Source organism: Mchenga conophoros, linkage group LG20 (genome assembly GCF_057382185.1).
Source record: "Mchenga conophoros isolate Kocher_MC1m ecotype Shallow Benthic linkage group LG20, M_conophoros_male_GT1.1, whole genome shotgun sequence".
NCBI classification, from domain to species: domain Eukaryota; kingdom Metazoa; phylum Chordata; class Actinopteri; order Cichliformes; family Cichlidae; genus Mchenga; species Mchenga conophoros.
In genome coordinates, this window is record NC_140545.1 from 30,321,912 (window position 1) to 30,338,399 (window position 16,488).

Consider the following 16,488-nt stretch of genomic DNA (forward strand, 5'->3'; position numbering starts at 1 on the left):
ATGAAAATGTACTGTAAATTTATATATAGAAACTGAGTGTCACACGCTTCTTAAAACATTTGCATGCACATCTTGTTGTTCATGCTGTAAGTATAAGAGCAAAACTACATGCTTAAATAATGCAGACCTGATACATAAGGATTTGATGCTTGTGCAAGAGCTTTAACTTATAGCCAACTTGTGCTGGTCATTAATTAATAATTAGAGGAAATAACAAGGTAAACATGGCAAAAGCAAGGCATGCAGTGTAGCATAACACCCATATACATCCTTACTAGACATTTTAACAAACTCTGACCATGTAGTTCATTATTCTGAATTGCATTAAGTCCAAACACAATAAACACCTAAATCAGGACAACATAACCACAATGATTAAAACAGGAGAAGGTTATTTTAATGTGACACTTAATGCTCACTCACTAACACGCCATTACGTGTTAGTGAGTGAGTTAGTGAGTGTGTTAATAGATGTTTCATAAAAATTATTTTCGTATTTTAATTCATGGTTAATTCAGGCACCTATTAGATGTTAGGTAAGTATTTTGTGAAAATGAAAGTTCCTCAAGACTTGAGGAAGTCTCAGCTTTCTGCATAACAGAAAAATGACATAAAATTAACAGACAAAGCACAAAGACAACTTACAAACACAAATATTTATAGCCAGATGCAAACAAACCCACCTGAGGTTTGCAGAATACCGAAATGTAAGTAGGACCATAGCCTAAGTTTCTAAAAGAGATTTTAGTGCCTGTTGTTTTTAATAAACACTACATTTCTAAAAATATCTGCATGTGTGTATTAACATGCCGGTCAAAACTGATCAGTGAAACCAGAGGGAGGGCCAGCTTGTCTTGTTCAACCATTCACACTCTAATGGATGATAGAATGATGGAGGAGCCAGGGAATGAACCACCAACCTTCCCATTAACAGATGCTCTACCTGCTCAAATACAGCCACCCCAACCCCTCTGTAAACCACTCCAGTGTCAGCTGGAGTTTGAAGTCAAGGCACATTATCTTCAAAATGCAGAGATGAGAAACCACCAAACCCATCACCCTCTGTAATTTTACCTTAGAAATTCTAATTAGTCTCTATTACTGAAGGGTCTTTAATTTACCATATGAAATGCCCTGAGGTAAGTGTTGTTGAGGTTTGGTGCTATGAAAATATAAATTGTATTGAACTGATAATAAAATACTATGAACAGAATCAGTGTTCATAGTATCCTTGGTTCACCAACAATGTGAACCAAGGTTACACTGTTGTATAGGGAGTAGATAGCCCCTCAAAAGCAGGCCTGATACCACATACCCCTCAAGCCCTCACTTCGATTGTTACATCTCCAGAGACTCACATCTTAGGTGTCAAAGTGCCTGTTTTTGCAACATTCTAGTGATTCAACTTCTACATGCCAAATATCATTGGGAAAGATGCTAACCCCAAGTCCAGTGCATCTATCAGAGTATGAAGGGACACAGATGCTCTTAAAAGAAACAAAAAGAAAAGTGAAGCTATTTATAATCACAGTGCTACTTCTGATAAGTAGCCCAGTATAAATATAACTACTTACGGGATTATTGCAAAACACCGACGTAATGACACATGTGGGAGTGAAACTAAATACAAGTGACAAATAACACATAAAATAAAACAAGAAGTAACTAACAAATGTGATAATATCAAAGGATAGATGCACACTTAAACAAAACATTTTTTAAAATAGGGACTAGAAAATTCGAACAAGAAACTTAAGATAATGCAAATATATTTGATGTTCCAGTTATTGTGCAAATGGACAGTTGTTTGCTAAGGTTAACTATTATCATTTTGGAAGAAGTCCATATTAGAGATCCTGTGTTCAATTCAATTCAATACACTTTTATTTAAACCACCCGCAACAATAGTCACCTCAAGGCACTTTATATTGGAAGTTAAAGACCCTAACAATAACAAGGAGAAATTTCCAAAAGCCAACAATCATGTGACCAACTAAGTATGGATACTGTTCTTCTGAAGCCCAAAAACTCTTTGAATTGAAAATATTTGTTGATTCAAGAATGTGTCTGTTTTGCAGAGATGGAGCCATATCCAGCTTTGACTTTCTTACTGTCGTTTTTAGCTATGACTTCCTCATGTGATGGTGGAAAAGTGCTAATATTTCCAGTAGATGGAAGCCACTGGCTTCACATGAAAATCCTTGTGGAGGCTCATTAGTACTATTGTAATAATGAATTACAATAGCCCAGCCTGGAAGTAATAAATGCATGAACTAGTTTTTCAGCATCACCCTGAGACAGGATATTTCTAATTTTAGAGATGTTGCAAAAATGGAAAAAAGAAGTCTTACATATTTGTTTAATATGTGCATTGAAGGACATGTCCTGGTCAAAAATTTCTCTAAGGTTCCTCACAGATAAGAAAAAAAATGTACAGAAATCAGTGGCCTCAGTGGATCATTTCTTAGGTTTTGTTACGTGTTTTGTTTTTTGCTTTCCCTTCATGTTTTTTTTTCTTTTTTCATTTAATTTGTGGGGATAGGTTAATTGGATAATTCAAATTGCCACTAGGTGTGAATGTGAGTGTGAATGGTTGGCTGTCCCTATGTGTTAGCCCTGCGACAGACTGGCGACCTGTCCAGGGTGTACCCCGCCTTTCGCCCTATGACAGCTGGGATAGGCTCCAGCGCCCCCCGCGACCCTGAAAAGGATAAGCGGAAGCGAATGGATGGATGGATTCATTTAATTTGATTTGTCGTTGCTGTAAGAAACTCATTAAATGGGATTTCACCTCATATGATTTGAAGTTCATTCTATACTATCTCAGCTGACAGGCTAGGTAAAATAAGAGGAGAACAGAAGCAACAACAGCGGGAAACTTGATTGCTCTCTTGGACACCTCTTCTTCATATTCAAATATAACAATGTTTATGAGAAACTCTGCTGCTTTCTTACGTCTGTGTATCGGTTCTTGTGGTTTAGACAAGTAGAGAGAGACTTAGGTTATCAAGCCGGGGGGATCAACAGTTTCTGTGTGCGCAGTTTTTTTTTTCTAGCAGACATCTAATCCACCGCATCTTACAGCAGATCTAGATAATGATTTTGTTACATCCTGTGTATACTTTGCAATTGGGTGTGGTAGTAACGGAAACGACAGTTAAAAATAATGTGATCATTTCTAAAGTACACAGAGCTGTGAGCCCAGCAGATATTTAAATCTGAACATCGAAATGTGCTGTAATTTTATGTAGAGAAATTGATTGTCACACGCTTCTTAAGGTATTTCTAAAACATTTAAAGCTTGGCTATCAAATTAGCCAAGACTCGAGGAAGTCTCAGCTTTCTTCACAGCAGAAAAATGACATGACATTGACAGACAAAGCACAAAGAGAAAATACAAACACAGAAAATATGAATATTTATAGCCAAATGCAAACAAACCCACCTGAGGTTTGCAGAATACCAAAATGTAGGTAGGACCATAGTCTACGTTTCTAAGAGAGATTTAAGTGCCTGGTGTTTTTAATAAACACTACATTTCTAAAAATATCTGCATGTGTGTATTAACATGCCGGTCAAAACTGATCAGTGAAACCAGAGGGAGGGCCAGCTTGCCTTGTTCACACTATTCACAGCCATTCACACTCTGATGGATGCATCAGAGAATAACTTGGGGTTAGTATCTTGCCCAAGGACATTTGACAAGTAGACTGGAGGAGCCAGGGAATGAACCACCATAAACTATATTATATTCAAAATGCAGAGATAAGAAACCACCAAACCCATCACCCTCTGTCACTCAGTTAGCTTAGAAATTCTAATTATTCTCTCTTACTGAAGGGTCTTTGGTTTGTGGTGGTTTGTCTGAGGTAAGTGTTGCTGTCGTTTGGTTCTATGAAAATTTAAATTGTATTGAACTGATAATAAAATACTATGAACAGAATCAGTTACAAAGGCCAGCCTTAGCCTTATCCCACACACCTCGAAATATGCTCGAGAGTTGGACTAGATCTTTGTTCTCAGTCTGTGCTCATGCTAGAAGAAGATCCTTGAAGTGATCTTTCCACAGCCAAGCTGCATCCTTAGGAAACCTTTCTGGGGGGGGGGGGGGGGGGGGGGGGGTGTTTGTTTTTTAAACTACAACAACTAATATGAAGAGTATGAACATGAAGAAACTAGATTTTGTGTATTTGAATTTATTCTAAACAATAAAGTAGAAAATATATATTTTTTTATATTAATCCTTTATTTATCCAGGTAAAAATCTCATTGAGGTTAAAAATCTCATTTCCAAGAGAGACCTGGCATATCTTAAACTTTGTCAAAATAGTAAGTGTAACAATGACATTTAAGGAACACTGAAGACTCGTAATTAGTAGTGACTCATTTCAAAAGGAGTAAAATTTTCCATGTAGTTAAAAAGGAAGTCAATGTGTTGCTGCATGACAGCTCTATTTTTACCCTGCTTTGCACTTTCCCTATATTCATATCAAATAGTACTCTGTGCTTTAAGTAAAAAAACATTTATCTGCATATGTTACCTCTATTGTTACATCTCCAGAGACTCCAGAGATTTTAGGTGTCAAAGTGCCAGTTTTTGCAACACTCTTGTGATTGAACTACATGCCAAATATCTTTGGGCAAGATGCTAATCCCAAGTTGCTTTCTAATGCATCTATCAGAGTATGAAGTATGAAGTATTCTTACAAGGAACAAGAAGAAAAGTGAAGCTATATATACACACAGCGCTACTTCTGCTAAGTAGCGCTGTGTGTATAAATATCTCTACTTACGGGATTATTTGCACACAAGTGCAAATAACCAACGTAATGACGCATGGGGAAGTGAAACTAAATACAAATAGCACACAAAAAAAATCAAGAAGTAACTAACAAATGCAAAGGATAGACGCACACCTAAACAAAACAATTTTAAACTAAGGGCTAGAAAATTTGAACAAGAAACTCAAAAACTGCAGTGGATAGCATTTTAATGTTACTGTAACTGTTCCAATGTTCGAAATGGATTTTTTTAGTTATGAAATCTGTGAGATTAGGATCAATCAACTCCATTTTTTAACTTTCACACTATATGCTCAATGATGGTAAATAGTAAGGTCTTGCCAGGGACTTGGGTTTCCAGTGGTGAGGCAGTTTGAACTGAATGTCTGACAATCTCAGTGTTCAAATAGTTAAGATAGCTAATTAATTGAGAAGCAAGAATTAAGAACATGACACGAGCAAGCAAAGGTGCTACACTACTCGTAAGTTTCTGTTTCTATACGTTCTCGTGGTAGTGGTTGTTTTCAAATCACTCCCAATATAAAAAATGCAATGCATACTTGTTTAGCTATACTGTCACAGCTGCTGTTTTTGGCATTTACCGAAAGCTATAGTAATCTTTGGAAGATTTTTTATTTACATGGGTAAAGGGAGCAAAGACTGAACAGACTGAAAAGGTTTAGTCAGACATGTATAGTTATACATTTACTCATCGTTCAACCAGCAGGTCCTCAGTTCTGTTGCACAAGCAGCTCAGATATATAAATTTTCTTTGGCTTGGGCAGGTGGTCACACGGACTGAATGTGATTAGAGTTATGCATCATTCTAGTTCAGGTTAATCTTGTTAAACTGTGAGTTTTGAACATCTGAAAATGGTGGACTGTATAATTTGAATTGAAAATATTTGTTGATTCAATAATTTGTCTGTTTTGCAGAGATGGAGCCATATCCAGCCTGGACTTTCTTACTGTCGTTTTTAGTTATGACTTTGTCATGTGATGGTGGAAAAGTGCTAGTATTTCCAGTAGATGGAAGCCACTGGCTTAATATGAAAATCCTTGTGGAGGCTGTTCATTCTCAATGTCATCAAATCACATTTCTGAATTCTCACTGTTCTCATTCAGTGCTGTGTGGAATTTTGAGATCTTATGGAACAATGCAGTATAAGGGAGGTACGCATGTTGTAATAGCATACTGATGTCATGGTCCTGGGACTGTGACCCAGTATTTATGTATTTTGTGGTTTAATTGATATTCTTTGATTTAGTGTCATTCATGTTTGAGTGAAGAGCAAACTCAGTGACATGAGTTTGCTCTTCCTATAGTTGAATCATTTATATTTCTAGTTCTTAGGTTCATGTTCATCTACTCTGTTCCCTTTCATTGCCCATTGTGTCTCTCGCCCCCTCTGTGTCCCTCGTTTTCTCTGTCTCTTCAGTCTGTCTTGTTTCCATGTGTGTGTCTCCCCCAGTCTCAGTGTCAAGCAATTTTCTCTTAACCAAAGTCCAGTTGAGGCCTTAATTGTTATACAACAATTTTATTTTTCATTTTACCTCCACATTGGTATCAAAGTCCAGTCGAGGTAGTGAATTGGTAAAAAAAATTGAGGACAGTAAAAATAGGAAGTACTCACTGTATTTAAAGTATCTTAATCGAAGAGGATAATGAAAGCAACATCATGAAAATTCTATGGTATAACGTATTTTAAAGCTTTTTGGGATATTGTACTTCTTATAAAAACAGCAAATTGGGGTAAATGTACGTCTTTCACTGTAGTAGTTCTTTGTTTTTCTTTCTAATTTTCTTCCTTATGTTGCACAACCAATAAAACTGGAAGTGGTAGAACGCTAAGGGAAAGTGAAGAAGTAGGAAGCATGGGTCTATTCATCAGAGTGCGACACCCTGTATCCAAAGAGGGTATTACAGCTAAAAGAAAAAATAGTGCCAACTCGTCGGAGGACTGAGCTCATGTGCTATCTGGCTCAATCCAGTGGGAGGGTGATACTGCAGGTCACTCCCCAGTCCCTGGTGGGCGCAGGTGGAACTGAAAATAATAATAAAATGAATAAATAAAATAGAACAAGAACACTAAATAAATTAATTAAACACAATTTTAAGAAAAACTATTTGAAGATATGTCTGTGAAGTTACTCAGTTATCCAGGTCATCACAGTCTAAGGAGCTTGGAAAGAGAAGCGTCTGGACTTCTTTAAGCTACTTAAAGACGTTTCACCTCATTCATGGTAAAATGGTAAAATGGTAAATGGCCTGTATTTGTATAATGCCTTACTAGTTCCTAAGGATCCCAAAGCGCTTTACATATTCAGTCATCCACCCATTCACACACACATTCAAACCATTGGTGATGGCAAGCTGCACTGTAGCCACAGCCACCCTGGGGCGCACTGACATTCATTTGAGGATAGGATTTTTTTTAAGTCATTAATTGATTAACAAAAAGACCGGAGTAATAATAAAGTATAAACAAATACTGATAATTTCCAAAATAATAATAATAATAAGAGAAGTATTTAGAGAAAGAAATTGAAAATGATAATAATAACAAAATAACAGTTGAGGCTGAAACAAGTAACGACAAATTAAAAACAGGAAATAAATACGAAAACAACGACATAATTCGAGTAGGACGAATTCAAAATTAAGACAAAATAAAATAAGAGTAAATTCTGAGAATTCAAACCAGAAGAGTGGAAGATTTTTAAAAAAGAAATTATAATGACAACCGACATCTCTGTACCACTTAAGGAAAAGAACCAGCACCTCCTATCAATATGAGAGAGTTCAAGGACTTTGGAGAAAAGATTACATCTGGAAGATGTGGAAAAAGGAGGATTTGCTTCAACCTATAGGAACACAACTCCTGAACAATGATGCAATAAAAGTCCTAGATCAAAAAGCAAAAGAAGAACATGATAAAATGGCCTGTACTTGTATAGCGCTTTACTTAGTCCCTAAGGACCCCAAAGCGCTTCACACTACATTCACCCATTCACACACACATTCACACACTGGTGATGGCAGCTACATTGTAGCCACAGCTGCCCTGGGGCGCACTGACAGAGGCGAGGCTGCCGGACACTGGCGCCACCGGGCCCTCTGACCATCACCAGTAGGCAACAGGTGAAGTGTCTTGCCCAAGGACACAACGGCCGAGAACCGGCAACCTCCCGGTTACAAGAAGAACTACCAACTCCTGAGCCATGATCGTCCCTTGCTTCTTGAGCCACAAACATCATTTGCTTCTTGCATAGAGGTCATGCAGAAGTTTACCTCCATGGTAAATAAAAAAATAATATTTAAATTAAAAATAGAACAAATACTGGAAACAGGGAAATAGACCGTAATTTTTTCTTTATCCATTTCACAGCATTTGACACAAGAAATAACTGGTAGATGAGCCTATTATCAAAATATTGGTAAAATGACATGTTTCTGATCCCGTAACTGGTGGTGACAGCTATTTGGCCATTGAATGTTCTGATAAATTGTAGAAGGAATGACCCTAGGAACATTTGTAAGGTGACCACAAACAAATGTAAATAATTAAAATAAATGCCATGCTTCAGTTATTGTGTAAATGGGCAGGTGTTTGATAAGGTTAACTATTACAATTTTAGAAGAAGTCTATAGTAGATATCATGTGCTCAATTTGATTCAACTGAATTTTATTTATTTATTTAACTCTGACTTTCCCATGTGATGGTGCAAAAGTGCTAGTGTTTCCAGTAGATGAAAGCCACTGGCTTAACATGAAAGTCCTTGTGAAGGCTCTTCACTCTCAAGGTCATCAAATCACGGTGCTACGTTCATCCACCAGCTGGTATATTTCTGAATTCTCACCTTATTACACCTCCATCACGATCATCCAGGAAGAATCTCAGCCCGTTGAGAGTCAAGACTTCATGAGCTCTTTTTTGAAGAGGTCAGTGGAAATTAATAAGAATGCCGGCTCACTCTGGAATATGTTTACCCTTTTGCTACAAAACCAGGAAGTTGTGGCAAAATTTACTTCCACCATCTTTGAGAATAAGACACTGATTGGGGACCTAAACAAAACTGGATATGATCTTTTTCTGACCGATCCTACATTTCCAGGTGGTGTGCTGTTAGCACATCACCTCCAGCTGCCTTTGGTTTTCAATGTGCGCTGGCTTTTTAGTGGAGAGGCACACCTTGCCGTCGCTCCTTCTTCAGTGTCCTACATCCCTATATGCTTTTCCCATAACTCTGACAAAATAGATTTTTTTCAAAGAATCAGAAATATGATCCATTACATCATGGTTTTTTACAGGGACTACTATGTCTCCAGACAACCATATTAGGCCTTGTGTGATCGTTATTTTGGAAATAATGTTAGCCTCATGTCTCTAACCCAAAAGGCTGACCTGTGGCTCATGCGGGTTGACTTTACATTTGAGTTCCCTCGTCCCACCATGCCCAATGTCATCTATATCGGCGGCTTCCAAGGTAAGCCTTCAAAGGCCTTCAAAATTTGTGGTTTTCACTTCCATATATCTTTTGTATCTTGTGTTGTGTATCTCCAAGAATTTATTTTCTGTAAACATATGTGAGTGGGAGACACATATGAGTAATCAGTGTTTTGTGGAATTTTGAGACATTGTGGGCCAATGCAGTACACAGGAGGCACACAATCTACTAAAATCAAGTTGTAATAGCTCGCTGAAGTCCAAAAATACAAAGTCCAAAAGATAACAATTGTCCAAACCACAAGTAAGTTTATAGCATGCTGATGTTTCCCCAAATACTACTGCAGGTCAGCTGACTATTGGAAAAGAGAAGCACTTAGTAATCCAGATGGGGGATAAAGAAAGTCATGCTGCCATTTACTACGTGTAAGAAAAGAGAACCTGATTTTGATGAGCAATTTGGGGGGTGTGAATACACTATTTGTTTATCAGTCAACTGCATAGTGTGGCTTATTCAGATCATTTGCGCAATGACATTTGGCATAACTTGCAGTTCTCAGTTGAGTTTTCTGTCGTTTTTTTTGGACGTCTGTGTCCATCTTGAAGTCTTTAGCAGATGTTATGGACCTGAAGTACAGTACACAAGAGGTACAAAATCTACCAAAACAAAGCTGTAATAACGCACTAATGGCTAAAAAAAAGTCCAAAAGATAACAAATGTCCAAAATCACAAGAGATCAGAAGAAGAAAAAACAGTCAAGTGAACATAACACAGGGAGCCAGAAAATATACCAAATATACCAAGGTATACCATATGACCAAGGTAGAATGGGGGAAAATTCACAGGAGCAAAACAAAATTAAATCATCAAAAAGAAGTGAGAGAGAGAGGTGACAGGACTAACTAAACACAGCAAACTGACTGGGTTTTCAACAAAGGAAGATAACAAGAAATGAGATATGCTTGAAAAGTGTGTCCTGTCTCCTTCTCCTAACCACAAAGAAAATTTCAAAACTAGCAAAGAAAAGTGGGTATGGAAATTGTGACAGACCTAGGAAAACAAAAGAGCAGTGTGCAAAGAATCAAAAGTGTTTTCACTAGTCTCTTCAACAATGTGATAGTAGATGCCTGACATTTTGAAACTGCGATGTGGTAAAGATAAAGAACAAAATGTGCATCTAACTTCACCACAAATGTTCTTACCCTCTTGTTTGTAACAAGAACAAAATACCATGACGAAGGGTGGCATTTTAAAGAACCTCAGGACCTCATGCGCAGTGCCCAGTGACTTACATCAAAAAAAAAATCCCTTAAATCAAAAACACAAATTATGTAAAGAAGAACAAAATACCATTGCAAAGTAAAGGGGCTTACTAACAGTCACTTTTATGATTTAAAGCATTGGACAGGGGGATTTTTGCAGCTGGCTTTAAGGCATATGCCTTTGTAGGAGTTCTCCTTTCAGCAGAATGTCTTTAAATTAATGCATAAACATAATTTAACAAGGTTTGAAGCAAATTGCACAAAACTTAATGACAGAGATGGGATGTCTTATGCCTGATATGCCTGTGATAGTTGTTTCTAGTGCTGCAAAAAAAAAAAAAATCAACTGTTACACACAGATTTCAGGTTTATACATTGGAATATTTTATTTAATATAATGCAGCTGTCCTTTTTTTTTCCATTCAACCCTTTATTTCATTTTTAAATGAAAATCACAGAAAACGTATTTATAAACCACACCGTGATAATGTCACATGAAGATGCAAACACAAAAAGCTAGGTTTGTATACTAACGTTTGTTCCCATCATTACTGAAAAATAAAGAACTTTTTATTTCACAAACGAACAAACAAAAACCAAACACCCCCCCCCCCCCCCTCCCAAAAAAAAGAAGAAAAAGTGTGGTCCTCGTACAAAAAGAAAGAGAATCAAAGGCAAATTAATGAGTTACTACTTACATTAAAGAATTTAGAGACTAAACATGCCACTGTTGAAGACTCTCAAACATTGGAAGAGATAAATTTAACAAAACGTAAATTAAATGATATATATGACAGACAAGAAGAACTAAAAGCCAGATTTGTTAAGCAAAAGTATTATGATTACGGCCCTAGGGCAAAGAAACTATTAGCCTGGAGAATTAAAAAAACAACAAGAAGAAAGAGGAATTTACAGTATAAAAGATGATGAGACACAAAAAATGTGTTACACTGCTAAAGAAATACAAAACTCATTTGAAAACTATTATAAAAACTTATATTCAGAGACACAAAAGGCTGACCCTCTAAACATTCAGAAATTTTTGCACTCTCTGGATTTACCTAATATTGGACGGGAACAAAACAAAAGACTAATGCAACAAATTACTAAACAAGAACTGGATAAAGCCATTGCGAAAACAAAAACAAATAAGATGCCGGGTATGGACGGATTTACATCAGAATATTATAAAACCTTTAGAGAGTTATTATCACCGCTATTATTAAAATGTTTTAACTATGTGTTGGAGGGAGGGGAGTCACCAGCATCCTGGAGACAGGCAATCATTTCAGTAATTCCAAAGGTGGGCAAGGACAAAAGGGAATGCAGTTCATATCGACCAATTTCAATTCTGAATATGGATTATAGATTATTCACCTCAATAATAGCAGAAAGACTTTAAAATACTATACCAGAAATTATTGACGAAGATCAGACAGGATTTCTCAAAAACAGACAGATACAGGACAGTATAAGACGTGCCTTACATTTAATGGATTATATGAATAAATCCCAAACGGAATCAATTGCATTAAGCCTTGATGCAGAAAAGGCGTTTGACTCCGTCCAGTGGGATTATTTATTTTTGGTTATCGAGCGGTTTGGTTTCGGAGACCCTTTTATTCAACTGATTAAAAATTTATATTATTTACCTTCAGCAAGAATAAAAATAAATGGGAGCTTAACTGGAGTAGTGGACTTGCAGAGGGGATGTCGGCAGGGATGTCCGCTTAGCCCAGCCCTGTTTGCTTTATTTATTGAACCACTGGCGCAAGCTATTAGAGAGGATGAACAAATTAAAGGGATATGGATACGGAATACGGAATACAAAATGGGATTATACGCAGATGATGTTTTGCTGACCCTCACAGACCCAGAAAGAAGCTTACCTAAGTTATGGTTAAAGATGGAAATGTTTGGAGAACTTTCTGGATATAAAATAAACATACAAAAAACACAGGTGATCACATACAATTACGTACCCACAACAAAGATCAAAAGTATGTCTAAATTTAATTGGAATAATAAAATAATTAAATATCTAGGTATTAAGATTCCTAAAACACTGACAGAAATCTATGAAATAAACTATTCACCAATTATAAGGGAATTGAAAGAAAACATTCAAAGGTGGAACCTACTGCCACTTGATCTGTACAATAGGATTGACCTGATCAAAATGAATATACTTCCACCACTGCTTTTCCTTTTTCAATCTATACTGGTACACATACCAGCCAAACAATTTGCGTTATGGAACAGAATGATTTCGGGATTTATATGGAAAGGCCGCAAACCAAGAGTTAGATATATAACATTGCAACTACCTAAGGAAAGAGGTGGACATTCCCTCCCAAACTTAGAAAGTTATTTTAAAGCAAACACAATTAAGATATTTAATTTATTGGTGTGATCCAACGTATGAAGCAAAATGGAAATATTTAGATGTGACACAATTAAAATTACCACTACAGACAATGTTAGGAGATAAAAAATTATATTTGGAACAGAAAAATAATCTAAATGAATGGACTAAAACTCCTTTAAAGATATGGTTTGATGAATGTGAAAGTCTTAAATTAGGAGCTGGTCTCAAACAACTCAGGTGGGTCACACATGATAAGGAATTTATCCCTGCACAAATAGATAGACGTTATACAACTTGGTTAACAAGGGGGATCGGACCATTTTGCTCATTGTTAGGAAAAGAAGGATTACAAAGTTTTGAAAAATTAAGAGACACCTATGGTTTGGAAAACCAAGATTTTGTCAGATATCTCCAAGTTATGTCCTATTTCAATAGTAATATAAAAACTATAGAAGAACGTAATGAAGGCCTAGTCCCCGTTATAAAAGAAGCTTATAAAGGTCAGATTAAAAACAAATTGATTGCTAAACTTTATCAGAACTTACAATCACTTAAGGATCAATCAACCAATTATATCAAAATTAAATGGGAAACGGAGGCTAAAATCAACACATCAGAGGACAGTTGGTTAAATATATGCAGGACACAGATGGAAACTACTAGCTCGGGTTATTGGAGGGAATTCACGTGGAAAAATTTTATTAGGTTTTTTATAACACCCAAAATAAAATACAAACAAAAAGGTCAACTGACAGATGGACACTGCTGGAGAAACTGTGGGGAAAACATGGCAGATCATTTCCATATATTTTGGAAATGCCCAATAATCCTGTCATACTGGAGTGAATTGGTCGAATCAATTTACTTGGTGACTGGTCTCAAACTAAATTTGGATTTTTGTACTGTGTACTGGGGCGATATCCCATCAGCAGCCTCCTTAAAGGACAAATACTTGATAAACATCCTGGAGAAAGCGCCCCCAACAAAGAAAGATTGGATAGGAATAATGGAGGAAATATATAGAATGGAAAAACTTACTTTTTTTTTTTACCTTAAAATGGACCAATTTCATAAAAACTGGAGGAAATGGGAGAGATTTGTTGAAGGTGGTAACGTGGGATGAGGTATTCACGCAACTACTGGAAGAAGGAAGGTCTGCTAAGGACGTTTTTGTTTTTTTTTTAAAGGTAGTTTATAAAAGAGACTGGAAATACCCTTCCGAATATGATTAGGGATGGACTGTAAAGTGCTGAGTGGACAGTAGTAAAAACCTAACGACATGGGACCTGTAAAAAGGTGGAGGGGAGCTCCCCCAGGCCGAGTAGATCTGCGTGGTTCACTGTGCCATTATAATGCAGCTGTCCTATAGACAAATCTTCTTTTGCACCTGCATATCAGTCATCAGGACCTCATGCACAGTGCCCAGTGACTGGCATCAGAAAATATATCCCTTAAATCAAAAATATATTTATTCTCGTCAGCAGCAGTTCTTTAATCTGCATTTCAGAGAGAAACACATGAATAAAATGTGAGCTTACACTGTATTATTTGGTTATTAGGCCTACAACACTCCTTCACCCTAGCTCAGCATTTTGTTGTAAATCTGTCCCACAGCCTACAAAATTAAATACGTTTTAAGTAATATATTGTCCTACTTGATAGCAATACTTTCTAACTTTGGTCCTCGTCCCTGTCTAGGATTTCGATGACCAAAGTAAAATTCCATCCATCACTTGTCCTGGTTGACCCATAGTAAACAATATTATAAACCTTTGGCCTGGAATACAACAGCAGACATTACTGACACAAAGTAAGTTACACAGAAGCTTGACTGAACTATAATCAATTCACATAGATTAATATCTTGATTTGAAATGGTGGGCTAAATATGAAGCTGTGAAAAAAAGTTGGGCATCTTTCTTTGCCTTTAGAGAATAATTCTGATGGTAAAAACCAAACGGGACAGGCGAGGGGGGAAAAAAATTTTTTTTAAAAAAAACAAACAAGCAAAACCAATCAAAGCAAAAAAAAAAAAATTATTTAGGAACTAAAATTGTTTGATAAATGCAGTTTATCAGTATATGCTACAGAATATGTGACCACCAATTAATAAGGTCATGTCCAATCAGTCTTAGTCTCTCCTCTTTGCGTCTTCTCCAGTGTCACCTGTGTGTAGTCAGTTTTGTCTGTTTACTAGTGTCAAGTTTGTGTCTCTGTCTTGCTCTCACTCCCTTTCCCTCTCTCTCTCTGCTCTTTGCTGTCCACTTTATTTTCTCATCATAGTGGTCATGTTCAATGCACTCACAATCTTAATGACTCCAATACATGGACGTTTTAGAGATTACATCACAGACGCTGGGTTGTTTTTCCATATTTGTTGATCGCTCTGGTTAATTTCAGAATGTTTTTTTATTTACTTTTGTATATACTGATCAAAAAGACCAAAGTAAGAAAAAGTGAACAACTTCAGTCTGACATTTAAAATTATACATCGACTCATCTTGCAATCAGGCCATCAGTTCTTTTGCACAAGCAGCTCTGACATATATTTTCCTTGGTTTGAATACGTGCTCACAGTCACGGCTAGAGGTGAGAATCAGGTGAGTCTGCAACATGGTCTGCAATGCACTTTATAAACAATATAAAACAGCCCACAGAGACGTTGCTGTGGTTCTACTGTAGAAATATGTACACATGGAACCCACAGTAATACACTACATTACTACATTACCAAAGGTTTATGGGTAGATGATCCTTTTATCAAAATACAAAAGTTTAAAACAGGAGGTGCTGAGTGATTATTCAAGGACTGGCCCTAGGAAAGTTTGACAGGTGGACAGAAACATGAATGCATGACCGCTGGGATCCTGCTGAGTAACATGTTGGCAAAAGACCTCCGAATTATATAATCGGCCAACCTAAAAGCAAAGTTTTTTAACATGGTAAATGGTTTTGCCAAGATATTTATCATGGTGTGCCAGTTCTACTCATAACTCTCATCTTTAGCCAGTATGATAACTTGGTGCGTGGGAAGGCCCATTAGTGTGTGTCTTCTGTAAATTTCTCATTAGATGTCTGATCAGGATGAGGAAATCCAGGCATACATAAATATTGTGACAATACATAAATGTTGGCACCGCAAAGGAAGTTTACACTGAACTGGAATTGACAATAATTAATAATAAATGACATGATAGAATGACAGTTTAAACACAACAATATGTTATTCACATTATTCTGATTACATTTGTGTTTTTACAATTTGCTGTTTTCTGTAAATGTAAAGTAGATATGAGAAAACTTCAGTTACACTTCCTGTAAACCACACTCTGTGACATGGGGTTACTGAGAGAAGCTTGTGGACAAAGCCACAAACATCTATGTGCTGTTTCTCATGGGTTCATAAGCTCTCAGGTGTGAAATACAGTTTAAAGTGTTTTTCTTTTTTGTGTGTGTGTGTGTGGGGTGGGGCAAGGGGGAGGTCTGTATCAAGGAAATAATATGGCCTAAAATGTAAATGGACCTAAGAGCAGACCACAGCAACCTCCTACATGAAGAACTACTCAGCAACACAAAAGCAGACAAGCAATGGGTCTCTGGTATGAAGAGCTGGACAAGGACCTGGCA

General features: G+C 36.8%; 1 pseudogene; it reads left to right on the plus strand.

Moving 5' to 3' along the window:
- The first annotated feature begins 2,080 nt into the window (after window positions 1–2,080).
- On the plus strand, window positions 2,081–15,904 carry LOC146551112 (UDP-glucuronosyltransferase 1-2-like; annotated as a pseudogene).
- The last annotated feature ends 584 nt before the right edge of the window (window positions 15,905–16,488 follow it).